This window comes from Lepus europaeus, chromosome 5, assembly GCF_033115175.1.
Source record: "Lepus europaeus isolate LE1 chromosome 5, mLepTim1.pri, whole genome shotgun sequence".
Classification (NCBI taxonomy): Eukaryota; Metazoa; Chordata; class Mammalia; order Lagomorpha; family Leporidae; genus Lepus; species Lepus europaeus.
Window position 1 is genome coordinate 99280230 of NC_084831.1, and position 15169 is coordinate 99295398.

A 15169-nucleotide genomic window follows, 5' to 3' on the forward strand; every position below is an offset into this window, starting at 1 on the left:
TCCAGGATACCATCATAAATCTCACGCTGACTTGCTCTGCCCACTTGGCATGTGAGTCATCTCTTTGTCCATGTTCCATGTTGTATGTATTGTGCAACCATTAGTCACCTGGTAGTCATCAAATGATCTATCACAGCACCACCACAGTCAGGTAATAACCTGAGTAGTGCCGCTGACAATTCAGATATGCTACAGAAGCCACAAAGTGCTTCTTTTAAATGAAATGTGAAGACTTGAGGTTTGTGGAAAATGCAGTCAAAATATAAATTTATTTTGATACAAATATTTTGAGATTCACCCCTCCTTTTTTCATAATATATAATTTCCATGAACTTTTTGATGGTGTCTCATATAATAAGGATATTTTATTAAAATGTGTTGTTATAATTACTGTATCATTATTGTGGATAATTATTTATTGTGCCTAATTTGTAAATTAAACTTTAACATAGGTATGCATATAAAATAAAACCCAGTAACAATACATTTTTGTAGCATCCTGTTTCAAGCACCCACTGGGTATCACAGAATGTGTTTCCTGCCCATCCCCCAGCAGATAAGGGGGCAGATACATAGTGTCACATTTGCCATTGAAAGTTTTGAGACCTGTACAAATTGGATATCACAGACATGAGGGCCAGAGGCAACATTTCTGGCCAATGAAGTGCAAGAGTATCAGACAAATTTCCTAATATGGCTTTAAAATATCATTGGTTCTCATTACTTTTAATAAGTATGATAATGACAGGGACAATAAAGTTCCTTGGAGAGTAATAAACTTTTTCAAAATTCTCTGTTATCTATAAAATTATTATTAATGTAACTGTATGGATAGGTAGGAATTACACAGCCTGAGACACAAAATCAAGTGAAATCTTTGACTCTAGTCAGAGCTGTAGTTCTCTTGGGAAAATAAAAACATATGAATCCATTCTAAAAATAAGCAAAATTTAAAAAATACAAACATGTTTTTAAAACTCATAAAAGTGAGTGATTGTGGGAATAAACTCTTGAGGGTCTCTGTTTTACTGAGAATTAGGAGGACACACTTTTTGAGTTTTACCAAAGAGGATCGCCAGGTTCTTCATGGAGAGAATCACCTACAGTCTTTAGGTGGTAGAACATGAACAATGAGCATTTGGTAAAGAACTATACACAATGCTTTGATCTATATCGAGAAACTTCTCCCTTTAAGGAAACTCCTTTATCTGTGAATTATCTCACCTAAGGGGAAAGCCATTAGACAGTTGGAGCTTCCAATACTCTCCCTATCTCTCCTAATGGTAAAGTTACATTCAAATATTCTGGTGCAGTAAGAGAGGAGGAAAAATGTAAGTTTACAGAATGCTTCTCCTCTCTAATACCTCACCAACATATCAACAGGATTCCAGTGTATACTGGATTACAAACGAACTACTAAGCACAGACTCTGTTTAAAATGGAGCTATAATTTAAAACCAAAGACAACTGGACAGACATAAAACAAGGATGCTAGAGAATTTAGAAAAAATTGAAAGCAACAGAAAATGTTAAACACACCCAACCTTACAGTTGGACAAATATGAACCCTCACACTAAAGATTTATTTATCTGTACTTGGATTATAATTCCCTGATATGTATGTCGTACCTTCACCAAATTGCAAAGCATGCTAAAAGACAATCGGAATATGAAGAGAGAACGCAAACAACAGGGTAGGACTCACATACCATTCTAAAAGAAGAGCACAGGAATAAGAAACAAAAGTATTTAAATGATGTTATAGAATTATCCCAAATCCATGTAAAAATAAACCACCACTGAGAAAACTAAATAGGACTAATACCAAACTAAAAAGGACTAATACCAAAATAAATTAATAATAATCCAAAGGCACAAAATAAAAGACAAGGAGAAAATCTTGAAAATAGCTAAAGGGTAGTGGAGACTTATCTCCAGAAGATCAAAAATGAGAATTACATCAAACTACTTTGCCAAACCAGGCGAGCAAGAAAATAATTTTAAAATGTTAATATAAAATAAATAAAGACAAATATATCAGTGTAGAATTCTTATTTTGGCAAAAGTTACCCTTCAAAAGTGAATGATAAGGCCGGCGCCATGGCTCAACAGGCTAATCCTCCGCCTTGCAGCGCCGGCACACCGGCTTCTAGTCCTGGTTGGGGCGCCGGATTCTATCCCGGTTGCCCCTCTTCCAGGCCAGCTCTCTGCTATGGCCTGGGAAGGCAGTGGAGGATGGCCCAAGTCCTTGGGCCCTGCACCCGCATTGGAGACCAGGAGCCCTACACCTGGCTCCTGGCTTTGGATCAGCGCTATGTGCTGGCCGCAGCGTCCTGGCGGCAGCGGCCATTTGAGGGTAAACCAATGGCAAAAAGGAAGACCTTTCTCTCTGTCTCTCTCTCTCTCACTATCCACTCTGCCTGTCAAAAAAAAAGTGAATGATAAATTAACAGTTTGATAGACATCCAAAAACTAGGGGAACCTGTTACCTCCCAGCAAGACGTGTTAAAGGAAGCTCTTCAGAGAGAAGGAACAATTAATTCACTTTAAAATTTCCTCAAAGTGGCTGATGTAATATAGAATATTTTTGGTGAATTTGTGTCATATAGAGTGATAATTCAAAGACTGACACTTACAGTATAAATAGTCTCCCTGGTGAAGTTATGTAATAATGTTTAAACTGAGATATAACTATGAGAGTAAACTGAGGTCAGAACCAATACAGTCCCTCTCCATCCTCTGGAATTCTCAGTCCAGGAGTAGCTTTTACATGATATCCAACTCTCAGCTCCTCATCTTATATTCATCACCCCAAACTTTAAAATCTCAATTCCTAAACTTGACCCTCTTACTGGCCTATTCATTTTATCATTACTAGTACCAACAGCATAGGCAGCTCATGTTGTCAAAGGTGTGTATAGATTATCACAAGATCAGAGCATCAGGTGACTATCACAGTTCACGTTCAATTCTGCAATGGAAGAAGTAGACTTGGCCTTTCCAAGTGATATTAACATTTATGTTCCTAAACACATGGCATTATATATTAGTGCAAGTGGTTATCCAACAGTGACTCTTGTGCATAATATAAATCATCCATGAGGTTTATTTTTTGCCAGTAGGTGGGACTTTAAGTACTATATTCTAGCTCAGATACTGCTGAGTTCTTAGATACTGATATATAACGAACTTAATATAGCTACTCCCTGTGGCTATACATTTGACAACCAACTTTCAAAATATTCCAAGGAACAGAAATAAAATGAATTAAAAACATACACATGGAAACCTGACATATCAATGTCATCACGATTTATCAAGAATTCTTATCTGGGAAAAATAAAATCTATTATTCATGTTAAATGGCATAACATTTCCAGTCATTCAAAAATATAATCATGTATTGATTTCTATGTAAGTGAAAAATACTAACCTTTTTTATATAAAGATGAAAATCGTCTTGCTGCACAAGGAACGCACAGCACATTTTCAGAAGCAGATACATAAACTATCCATCATATCCATCATAATATTTTCTGATAGGAACATTTTCTGTAGCATATATTAGTATTGTGCAAACATGTGCAATCCATGTGCTACTATTTGGGCAGCTGGGGAAGAATGAGGTGGTGTATGATGATATTTCACAAAGAAAGGAATTTGTACTAATTTCTGACTTGAATGACATGTAAAACATCCAAAGGCTATGGATATTCTCTCTGGAAAAATAACAAGGGGAGAAAGTACAGGGAATTCTCCAGACACCAGTATCATATAGTCAGTGTTCAGTGTGCACTTAACCACTATCTTTCAACACCCAGAAGCTGAAAGATTCTGTAAAATTTGTACCAGTTTCTCTATGAGCTGTCAGACTTGTCTGTAAGGATTATCTGCAGCATGATTCATTTGTTTTAGCTATAAAGTTCCTTTATGGACATAAAGTTCTCAGGTTTTGTTTAATTTTGTATATGTCTGTATTCTGATCAAAGTTCCACTTACATCTTAATATTTTTTAAACAGTTGTATTACTTAATTGCAACTTATTTTGAGAGAACTCGGATACACACACACACACACACACACACATATATATATATATATATATATATTATAAAGTTATGAAGAATTTAAACAATCACCACCCACCTTAGGAAATCAAACATACCTAAGCATACACTGTGACTTCCTTCCTCAAACTCTCACAATCTATGAGTGATCCATAGCTTTCATTTCGCATGCCAACTTAAATCACAATCATAGAGGGATTCTCCAAAGAATAAGGTTTATATTTTGGAGTAGCAGAGAAATTCAATGATAATACATGAGCCATGGTGAACTAAGATCATGACATTAGCATACTGGTGTAAGTTGTGTTGTAGAAGAAGTGTTCTGTCCATATCATCCTGTCTGAATTCTTTTAGTTTAAAAAAAAAACAAAACTGTAAATACGAATTATGTTACAGAGATATGTCCAAATGCACAAATGCTTTAAGCATGGGTGTGTTCAGAATAAGAAAGAATGTGTTTCATGGCTTTAAAAGGTTTTTGAGAAAAGTTTGTTTCAAACAGACAGGTTAAGCCCATTCATTACTTCCTGGCTCTAATTTTATCTGGCTTTACAAACTGGATTCTACATTCTTCTTACCAAGTTTCACAGTTCTTTGTAATTATCATCTGTTAAGTGGCTGAATCCTGTCCTGCAGAAATTCATATGTTAAAATAGCTATCCCTGGCCAGTGCTGTGGCTTAACAGGCTAATCCTCAACCTTGCGGCACCGGCACACCGGGTTCTAGTCCTGGTTGGGGCGACGGATTCTATACCGGTTGCCCCTCTTCCAGGCCAGCCCTCTGCTATGGCCCGGGAAGGCAGTGGAGGATGGCCCAAGTCTTTGGGCCCTGCACCCGCATGGGAGACCAGGAGAAGTGCCTGGCTCCTGGCTTCGGATCAGCACGATGCTCCGGCCGGAGCAGCCAGTGGAGGGTGAACCAACGGCAAAAAGGAAGACCTTTCTCTCTGTCTCTCTCTCTCACTATCCACTCTGCCTGTCAAAAATAAATAAATAAATAAATAGCTATCCCCAGTAATTTATTTGGAATTTATTTGGAGATAGGGTCTTCACAGAGGTAACCAAGTTAAAATGCAGCCATTACGGTGTGTCCAAAATGCAATGAAATAAATACCTTTTTGAGAAGGGAACATTGGGACACAGAAATCATCATAGAGGAAAGTCTGTGAGATGAGACAAAGGTGGAAGACAGTCAAACAAAACTCACCAGAAAGAGATCTGAAACAAATCCTTCCCGTTAAGTCCTCAGAATGAAGGAAACTTGTCAGCACTTTGACCTCAAACTTTGATCTCCCCAAAGTGTGTGAAAATAATTTCCTGTTGTCTAAACCACTCAGTCTTTGGTGCTTTGGTATTGCAGTTTTTGAAAATGAATGCACAGTGTGCATCTTTATGTTTCATTACATATGTTATTATGAGTTAGTAATATGTAATTTTGCTATAAAATTTATATCAAAAATTCTCTTGATTTTCTGTGGTTAGTTTGATAGTTTATCTGAGGAGTGAGTTGGCAAGAATTGTTTTAATATATCTTCAGTGTTGTATAGCATTTTTTCATTTTACTAAATCACCCCCCCCCCCCATCATCACCTCCTTTGTGTGAGGAAATTGTTGGCAAGCCTTACAAACCAGGAGCAGGCCAAAGTCCTCAGCACCAGGCAATTTGAGTTTATAGGACTTTATGGGTACTCTGCCTTCCCTACACATAAAGAACCCTAGGGAAGTTGATAGCACCGGTTACTCCTACTATTGGAAGACAAATGTTGCTGGGGTGGGTGGGAGGAGCAGGAGAAAGGGGTTAGTCCGTGGACCCAGTAAGAGTTAAACATGAGAAGTATGCATTAGGCAATTGCAACAAATAATCCTGCTTATCTTTCCACATGCTTATACACATGTAAGGTGTAAGGTAGGGGTCTTGTTTTATAATTCCGCATGCATAGATCCAATTTCTCCAACGCCATTTGTTGAAGTGACTGAAGAACCCAACTCTTGAATCCTCACTTTCTGCATCCCAGGATGTTCCTTAGCAGGAAGTTTAAATCTGAGCAGAGTTAGGAACTGAACCTATGCATGTAGATATGGGATATAGGTGTCTTGCTAAATGGTTTAACCTGTAGGCCAAATGCCAGCACTTCATAATGATTTTTCTTTATACAAAAAAATCAAATGGTATTCCATTTTTATTTCCTCACTATCTCTCAAGTATTTCATTTTATCTGAAGAAATATATTTTTCTTATTTTATATTTAGTTTTTAATAGTTGTACAAAATTTGCACAAATTTATGGGGTGCCATCTGATGTTTTGATACCTGCATACTTTGTGTAATACTAAAACCAGAGTAAACATTTGCATCTCTTCAAACTGTTATTATTTCTTCATGTGAAAATGCTGAAAATCCATTCTTACATCTTTACAAATGTAAAAGAGGAAATTAAAAGTCTTATACTATTCATACAATAAGGGCACAAAATAACAAAATATACATTTACTTTTGAATACTAACAGAAGAAAATGCTAAATAACTTAATAGGACACAAAAGACATTCCACACACTCTGTGCTACTGAGCTAGACAAGTAATACCAAGGATAACAAACAAAGTAATTTGTAGCCAATAAAAATTTAAGAATACACTGAATCTATATATGAAGGGGCTTCAAAACGTTCATAGAAAATTTACATTCTTTTTAACCTATGTCATGAAATATTTGAAGTCTCCTTGGTAACTAAGAATATATAGACAATTGAGAAACATCTAGATATACATATAACATTTCAATATCTTAAACTATTCAAAGAGGTCATCTGTTTCCTGGAAAATGAGAAAGGTAACAGTGCATTTTCATTTACACTTATTAAGTTATTTAAACTCTCATGTTATTTGTTTCATTAATATTTAGTAATTAAGCAGCTGTTGTTCATAATATCATAAACCTTTAGGAGTAATAACTATATTTATGCTACATAAATCATCTTTATTGAATAACCACCAAGGTTTCATTTTAAAAGTGTAGATTCTTAGACCTACTGCAGCTTTATACAGAATCACTTTGAGTGGGATCCTGTGGTGGAATGAGAAGGCAATGCCAAGATGGTTGCTGGCAAGCGAGCATCGATTACTCAGGAATGGCTTTGAAACCCACCTGGCAATGGAGCCTGCCTGGCAACAGACTGTGATTAAATGGCTTCGGACACTGCCTGGAAACAGGCTGTGATTGGTTTGGGCAAAAACCGCCCCCTGACCAGATTGGCTGCCTTGGCTATATAAGCTGCTGTACCAATGGAAATAAATGAGTCTGCAGGCTGCTGGTCTCTGGCCTGCTTTCACTAACTCTTGGGGTCTGCGCTGTGACTCCACACCTCTTGCCCCCACTGCGCTCTTCCTCTCAGAATGAATCCACAGCAACAGGATCCAATAATACTGTTGTGAATAATTGTACCTGATCCCACTAATGATGGAGAACATCATTAGAACATGTGGATAGTCCAACATTCCAGAGAGTGAGGAATCTTTCCAGGATGAGTTGCCTGTTTCCATTTTCCCTCCTTCCCTAATTGTTAGTTATCTATTCTGACAAAAAGAGAAATGAGTAAAAGCTTCTAGTTGATACAGGGTGCTTAAATGATGAAGAGGCAACCTGAGAGGCTTCAAAGGAAAGCCTAAAATTGCCTGCTGGCTATTTGTTGAGTTCTGACTCTAATTCAGGAATCAAGCCCCAAAACTTTTGAAATGTGGGATGAAATCACCAGATTTAGTACATCTTAGAATGTGGAAAAGGGCTGGTGTGGGGCTCGATGGGTAAATCTGCAATTGTGAGGCTGGCATCCCATATCAGAGTGCTGATACTAGGCCAGCTGTTCTACTTCCAATCTATTTTTTTTTTATTTTGCCTGAAAAAACATTGGAAGATAAACCAATTACTTGAGCCACTGCCAACCATGTGGGAGACTAAGATGGAGCTCCTGGCTTGTGGCTTTTGCCTAAACCAGAGCTGGAGACTGTAGGCATTTGGAAAGTAAACCAATAAATGGAAAATCTCTCTCTGTCTCTCTCTTCCTCTCTCTGTATAACTGTGCCTTTTCAGTAAATAAATAAACAAATCTTACAGAAAGAAGATATGTGCATGGACAAAGTTTAACAAAAACACATGACCATACTCCCCATCAGTAGGTTTTTTGAATATGAGGTTGATAGATAGACAAATAAAAGGGTTAAGATGAAAATTACTAAAGTGCAAGGCTATATTTCCTGAAGTTCTTTTTAACACTGTAGAGGACTAGACATATTTAGAATAATGGGTAAAATAGATGGACTACACATGGGGAATAACAGGTACAAATCAGAGATAGGCTGAGAAATACCAAAACTACAACCAAGTCCAGAAGCATCTAAATCCCTAAAACAATTGAGACAATCAATCCCTCAACTTTTTGCCTGCTCAAGCAGAGGAAATCCCTCTTGAGTTAAACACAACATCAAAATCTGGGCCAGTATTGTGACACAGCAGGATAAGCTTCCTCCTACAATGCCAGCATCCTGTATGAGCGCTGGCTCCAATTCAAGCTGCTCCACTTTCTATCCAACTCTGCTAATGCTCCTGGGAAAGCAGCAGGCCCCTCCCAACCACAGAGGGGATTCAGATGGACTTCCCAGGTCATGGTTTCTCCCTTGCCCAGCCCTGGACATGAAGCCATTTCAGGAGTGGATCAGGGATGGAAGATTCTCTCTCTCTCTCTCTCTCTCTCTCTCTCTCTCTCTTTTTCTCTCTCTCTTTCTTCCCTCATTTTCTCTCTGTAAAATTCTCTTTTAAGTAAATAAATAATTTTGTGAAAATCATCTAGAGCATTTCAGTTTGTTTTATTCATAAGTCATTCAAAGATTATTGGGCTTTGGAAGAGTGTATGCCCTTTAGTAAATAAATAACATATAATAGCATCTGAGAATAAAGCAAACTAGTTCTACAGAAAAAGATAACATATGAACAGTTAATGGGAAAAAGGAAGATAAGCAAAAATTTTGAAAAAGGGAGAATTCATTAGGTTTAGAGTTAAATCCAGAATTATCTGATGGTGGTTTCAAAACCATCCTTAATAATTAAAAAAAGACTGGATTAATAGCATATCATATATATATATACATATATATATATGTATATATATATATAGTAAAATACAAGATTTATTAACTGGAAAATAGGTTAGTGGAAAACAATTTCCAAAGAGGAAAGAAAGTTAGGACAATAAGAATATAAAATACATAAGGGGTAAGCCATATTTTCTGCGTATATATAACTGGGAATTTAGTAGACAAGAGAAATTGAAAAATAGCAATAATCTTTTTTTAACATCTAGATGTGAAATTCAGAGATTACATTCAGAGTCCCAAATATCTCAGTGTACCACAAACAGACTACACAATCTAATAACAAAATGATAGAAATGTAAAGATGAAGACAATAGCTTAGAAACACTGGAGAAAAAAAATACCTTACTTCCAACACAGTAATAGTAGGACTGAAGACTGACTTTGTAATGGAAATATGGGAGAAGTTATAAACATTGCATTTAAAAAACTGAATGAAAGTAACCTTCAGTTTGAATTTCTATGCCTAAAATTCAATGTAAATAGTGACACATTCTGCCAGACAAAAACTGAAGGATTTGTCAGTAGCAATTCATCACTACAAGAAAGGATAAAAACAATTCTTGCCTTAGATGGAAAATAATTTTAGTTGAAAAGATGGGGATTCATCAGGGAACTAAAATTCTGAAAGGTTAAATAAATTCAGTGGTACACATGATTATTGTATGCATAATGTATTAATCAGAAACTATAGTAAATACAAAAAATTGTGCGTGCATGATAAATACCATTGAAAATCTGAATTATTATAGGTATCGGTAGATGTGTAAAATAATTTATATTAAACAACATTATGGTAAATGTATATTTTTGAATTTTTAGGAAATTTTTTTTGAGTTTTTAGCAAATTAGCTAAAATAGTACTGAAAGACACCCAGGAAATCTCAAAGTTAAGAACAACTATCATTCACAGTAAAAATAGGAATGTAAAACTAATGAGCTGATGAAAAATAGCAATAAGACTACCACACACTCACCTGTATAAGTGATTACATTAACTGTAATCTGAGTAAATTCTTCAAGTAAAACACAAGTATTTTCAGATTTGATTTACAAAAAGCTAAACCCAAGTGTATGCTATTTGCAATAGACCTATTTTATACATGTGAATGCTGCATAAAGATGAAAGGAAACTATAGGAAGTGTTATACTTTGTGAAAAGCAAGAAAGCTAATGTGGCAGTTATAACATTTAAAATATTAGAGCAAGTGATAGTATTAATGATAAAGGTTGTATCTTCATCCTTAAACATATTTTTTCTTTGCACAGATTGTTTATAGGTGCCTGAATATTTTGTGTTAGTTCACTAAAGGCTATTACAAAGTGCATATATATAAATACACGCACACACACACACATACATATGTCAGAGCAGAATAAGCTTCAATAGATAACACTACACTAAAAGTGTATTGCTCCCTCAGGGTAACTCATAAGACACATTACCTTCTGGCATACAGATCAAGCTACTATATACTTAAATTGGATAGTAAAGCTGTATTCCTTTGGGGAGTGTAGCATTGCGTTTAAGAATTCAAACACGCATAGACAAAATTTAAGGACAAAAACAATATTCCACACGGATTTAGAAGTAAGTGTATTGGAACCACTGGTGAAAAATAGGAAGAGTTTGAATAACATATTAAGATTTTTGATAATATTGTTTCTCCCATCTGTTAGTTCACTCCCCATATGGCTGCAATGGCTGGAGCTGAGATGACCTGAACCTAGGAGCCAGGAGTTTCATCTGGGTGTCTAACGTGGAGGCAGGGGCCCAAACACTTGTGCCATCCTTCCTTGCTTTCTCAGGCCATTAGCAGGGAGCTGGATCAGAAGTGGAGCAGCCAGTACTCGAACAGGTGCCCATATGAGATGCGGGCACTGCAGGCGGCAGCTTTACCTACTGCCACAGTGCTGGCCCTGATAATGATATTTCTTGATCTAAGTGTTTGTTCAATGGATGCATTCAATTTGTGAAAATTCATCAAGCTCTAGAATTAAAAGATGTACATTTATTCTATGCTAGAATTTCAACAAACTTGTACCAGTTAATGCTCATAGAATATCTGAAGGGAACAGACAAAATCACAAAACTATATGTAACCAAATTTGGCAAATGTTTCATGCATTTCCGTCAGCAAAATAAGCAAAATCTTCTGCAACATTAACTATTGTTGATCCTTTCACCAATTCCAGAAAAATGATTAGTATTTCCAAAACATTTTACAGTAACTGCAAGTTTTGATATAAGGTATAAAGTTTTAGTATATATAATATCTAGGATTAAAAAAAAATTGCACTGCTTTCCTGTGATAAATTTAGATATTTTTCTCTGGATCAGGCTAAATTGGAACAATTTTCCAAAAGCAGTCTAAAATAAATGAAATAAAAGCCAAATATGTTAAAGTGATAAATACATTTTGTACATAAAACAAAGCATTGCCATGACAGGATTAATGTCCATTGCTTCAGTGTCAGAAAGAAATATGGGGAAGAATTAACAGCACATGAGGCATGAATTTAAACCACCCGAAACAAATGTTCAACAAGAGAATAAATGGAACATGAAACACCCTGTCCTTAGCCTCAGAGAGACATTGTAATTGAGAAGATTATGTTTTGTGATACACTGTGATAAATTCTATTGATGGATGGGACAGGATTGGTTTGAGCAGAAACAAAATTTCTGTTATCAAAGCATAATGGAAACATTCTAAATTGAATGACTAATTTACATGTTAAAACCAATTAGGTAGACTTGAATTTGTAGTTCATAAATTTATGTAAATAAAAGTGTATGACTGCAATTAAAACATATATTAAATCACATGTGTTGTAAGCATTTTTCTTAAAATATAATCAATGCAAATTTGAATTCTGCAAGTGATGATAATATTTAATGCAATGTAGTATTTTAAATAAAATATTCCAAAAAAGTTATTTGTGATTATTAATATTCAAAAAATACTTGTGATTCACCCATTTGTTCCCTTACCAAAAATAGCAAGATAAAATTAATTATCTTATGTATAGTAATGGAATATTAACATTCCATCTATTTCAGCTAAAATGCACACTGATCTAACGGAACTCAGAATGAATAATATTTAGTTGGAAGAATCGTCAAGGAGTATGTGAAAATATAAAATGCATTTTAATGTGAAATTATTTTAAATAATTATATTTCAAAGCAAAGTTAGAATTTTCCTACTTCTTATATACCTTACTAGATGCAAAATTTACCTAATTTAATATGTATTCTAAAAACAGGAACACAGAAATGAACAAAATTAAAAATAATTCTTCCATTGCCATTTAACAGTGGAAACATTAAACAAGTAAATTCAACATTAAATATTCTATAATTTTTCTAGTTTCTTTCCTAAACATAGGTTGTATTCTCTATGGACTACTACATATCAAATAAAACATGATATCTGTCTTGCTGAAACTGGCTTATTTGGCTAAGCATAATTGATCAACATGTGATGTTTCCATAATATTGCCAGGGAAGCTAACACAATCTGAGAGGGGAAGGGGGAGAGTGAGAGAGGGAAGGTCACAGAGGAGAGTGTGCCTCAGCAGGGAGCGCATTGCTTCAGAAGGCTGACACTGTAAACTGCAGTAGGGGGATCATTGGCAGTTGGAGGCATCCAGGGCATATTGAAGTGGGTTTTCAGATAAGACTAAAGCCTAAAAAAGGAACTGTTACAAGAACAATCTTTCATGTCTTTAAAATTAAAATACAGGGTTTTGTTTCTAAAAACTGGAGAAGTCATAAAAGTGTTTAATCGAAAGAGATTCTCTTCAGGGTACCATTATTACAGAAGGAAAGAGCAATTACTATATGAGTATGACATATTATTATTACATCTCCATGCATGACATATTATACTAGATTGTTACATATTATATTTATGGTTATACATTTACTATAGCCTACTATATTAGTAATAACAGCTGTTCTAACTATTGTCAGCTAATACATAGTATTAACTACTGGAACCCATTTTTTACATTTTAATAGCAATGAAAAAAGGAAACGAATTTCAAATTTGAGACATGCTCACAATATCACTAATTCTGCTGGAAATAGCCTATTTAATAAGTTATATAGCTTTGTTTAATTCTCCTATTATTCTTTCCAGGATTTTTATGGATCTTTATTATCTTCCAGGTAACCTGGGCAATCTAGGCCCTTAGAATAACCAATACCACAGAAAGGGGCTCTCTCCTCAACAAACTTACAGTGCTATATCTATCATCAACGGAGCAGGTCAGGAATTCTTAGCTGAGATTACTGGAGAAAAATCACCCATTGAGTGTGGATGATGCCATTCATGGGGACCTGCTGTGTATAAATGGAAAAAACTGGTATGGCTGAGTTTGCCCCAGCAGTTAGGTCACAGGTTGGGATGCTCATGTCACTGCATTGGAGTATCTGTGCTCAGTTTCTGGCCCTGGCTTCTGCTTCTAGCTTTCTTTTACCTCAGACCATCAGAGCAGTGATGACTCAAGTAATTGGGTTTGTGCCGTTAATGTTGGAAACCTGATTGATTTTCCTGCTCCCAACTTCTTCCCTGGACCAGCCATGGCTGTTGCAGAAATTTGGTAAGTGAATCAAAGGTAGTGAGTACACGCACACACATACACACACACGTACACACCCCCTCTAATTCTTCTCTCTGACACATATAATAGTGAAAGACTAATAGACCTATAATTTGATTGAAGACATTTTTTCCTAACTGTATGTTTTTGCTATATGCTTCCTTTTGTGTTTAAAAGATTACTCACAAAAACCTCATTATTAAATATTTAAATAACAAAAATGGAAGTTAAGGATATTAATGAATACATGGACAATAAAAGATCCTTCCTGTACTTGAAAGCAAGGTTCCATCAGCTGCTTAACATATTAACAACTCATGACAACCATTTACCAATCAGTTGCATATTTACTGGTTACCCCATGAGAGTGGTCTTTGCAAGCCTTTCATTGAGCTACTTTTTAGCAGAATCTTTGATAAAACCAGGCAGAACCAGCTACAGCCAAAGTAGCACATTAGAGTCTGTACATAGCTGAAGTGGAGCAAGTATTCTATGTGCTTCATTACAATACTTCATGACATATCCGATGTTTCAGTGGTTATCTTTGACCATATGGTGCATGTAGAAGTGTGATTTGCAGATGTGCGTGACCAAGGGATTTTCCACAACCTCACTCTCCTCCTTTGTCATGTCTTATCACTCCGTTTGTTCAATTATGCCCTTTTTACCCTAAATTCATACCTTTCCAAACTCTGTTTGGAATGAGGAGGAGTTTGATCTTGGTCCTATCTGATTTCCTTACTTAGTCCTTGTAAACAAAGCTTCTGTCTCTAAAAACCCTTAGCTCACATTATTTTTTTCCTTGGAAGATGGTGCATAGGTGGAGTGAATCTATAGTTTTTCAATATCAAGAAATAAGTTAAATATGTTAAAAGTAAGTAAGAGGAGTAAAAGGAAGATAAATTACATAGGTAATTATTTTAAAACAGCTATACCAACAGGAGTCAAGCTTATTGACAAATAGCAGATCAAAAGACTAAGTTTATGTTTCAAAGAACACACAAAAATAATGAGAAAATGTGCAGAATTTACATTTAGCATTTACACTGAAGACAGTAAGTTTCACCCAAATTATGATATGCATTGTGCTGTGAACAAATAGGGAGGATGCAATGCTGAGGCTGGCTGGAAGCTAAAGCTGTGCTTTGTAAATGCATTCACTGAAAAGTATAATAATTCTTTCAAAATTTATATAGAATTGAATATTCAAAATAACATTAAATTATGATTTGTTGAGTCGATTCTTAGAAACTAATCCATGTTTGATATTTAGGTAAGCTTAAATAAATTTTAAACTTGCATATCATTTTCAAGTCCTTCATGCCCTTTAATCAAATTCAGAAGAGG

General features: G+C 35.6%; 1 pseudogene; it reads left to right on the forward strand.

Annotated features, from left to right (window-relative positions):
- The first annotated feature begins 7863 nt into the window (after window positions 1-7863).
- LOC133759159 (glycoprotein endo-alpha-1,2-mannosidase-like protein) overlaps window positions 7864-15169 on the forward strand; it is a 150711-nt pseudogene continuing 143405 nt past the window's right edge.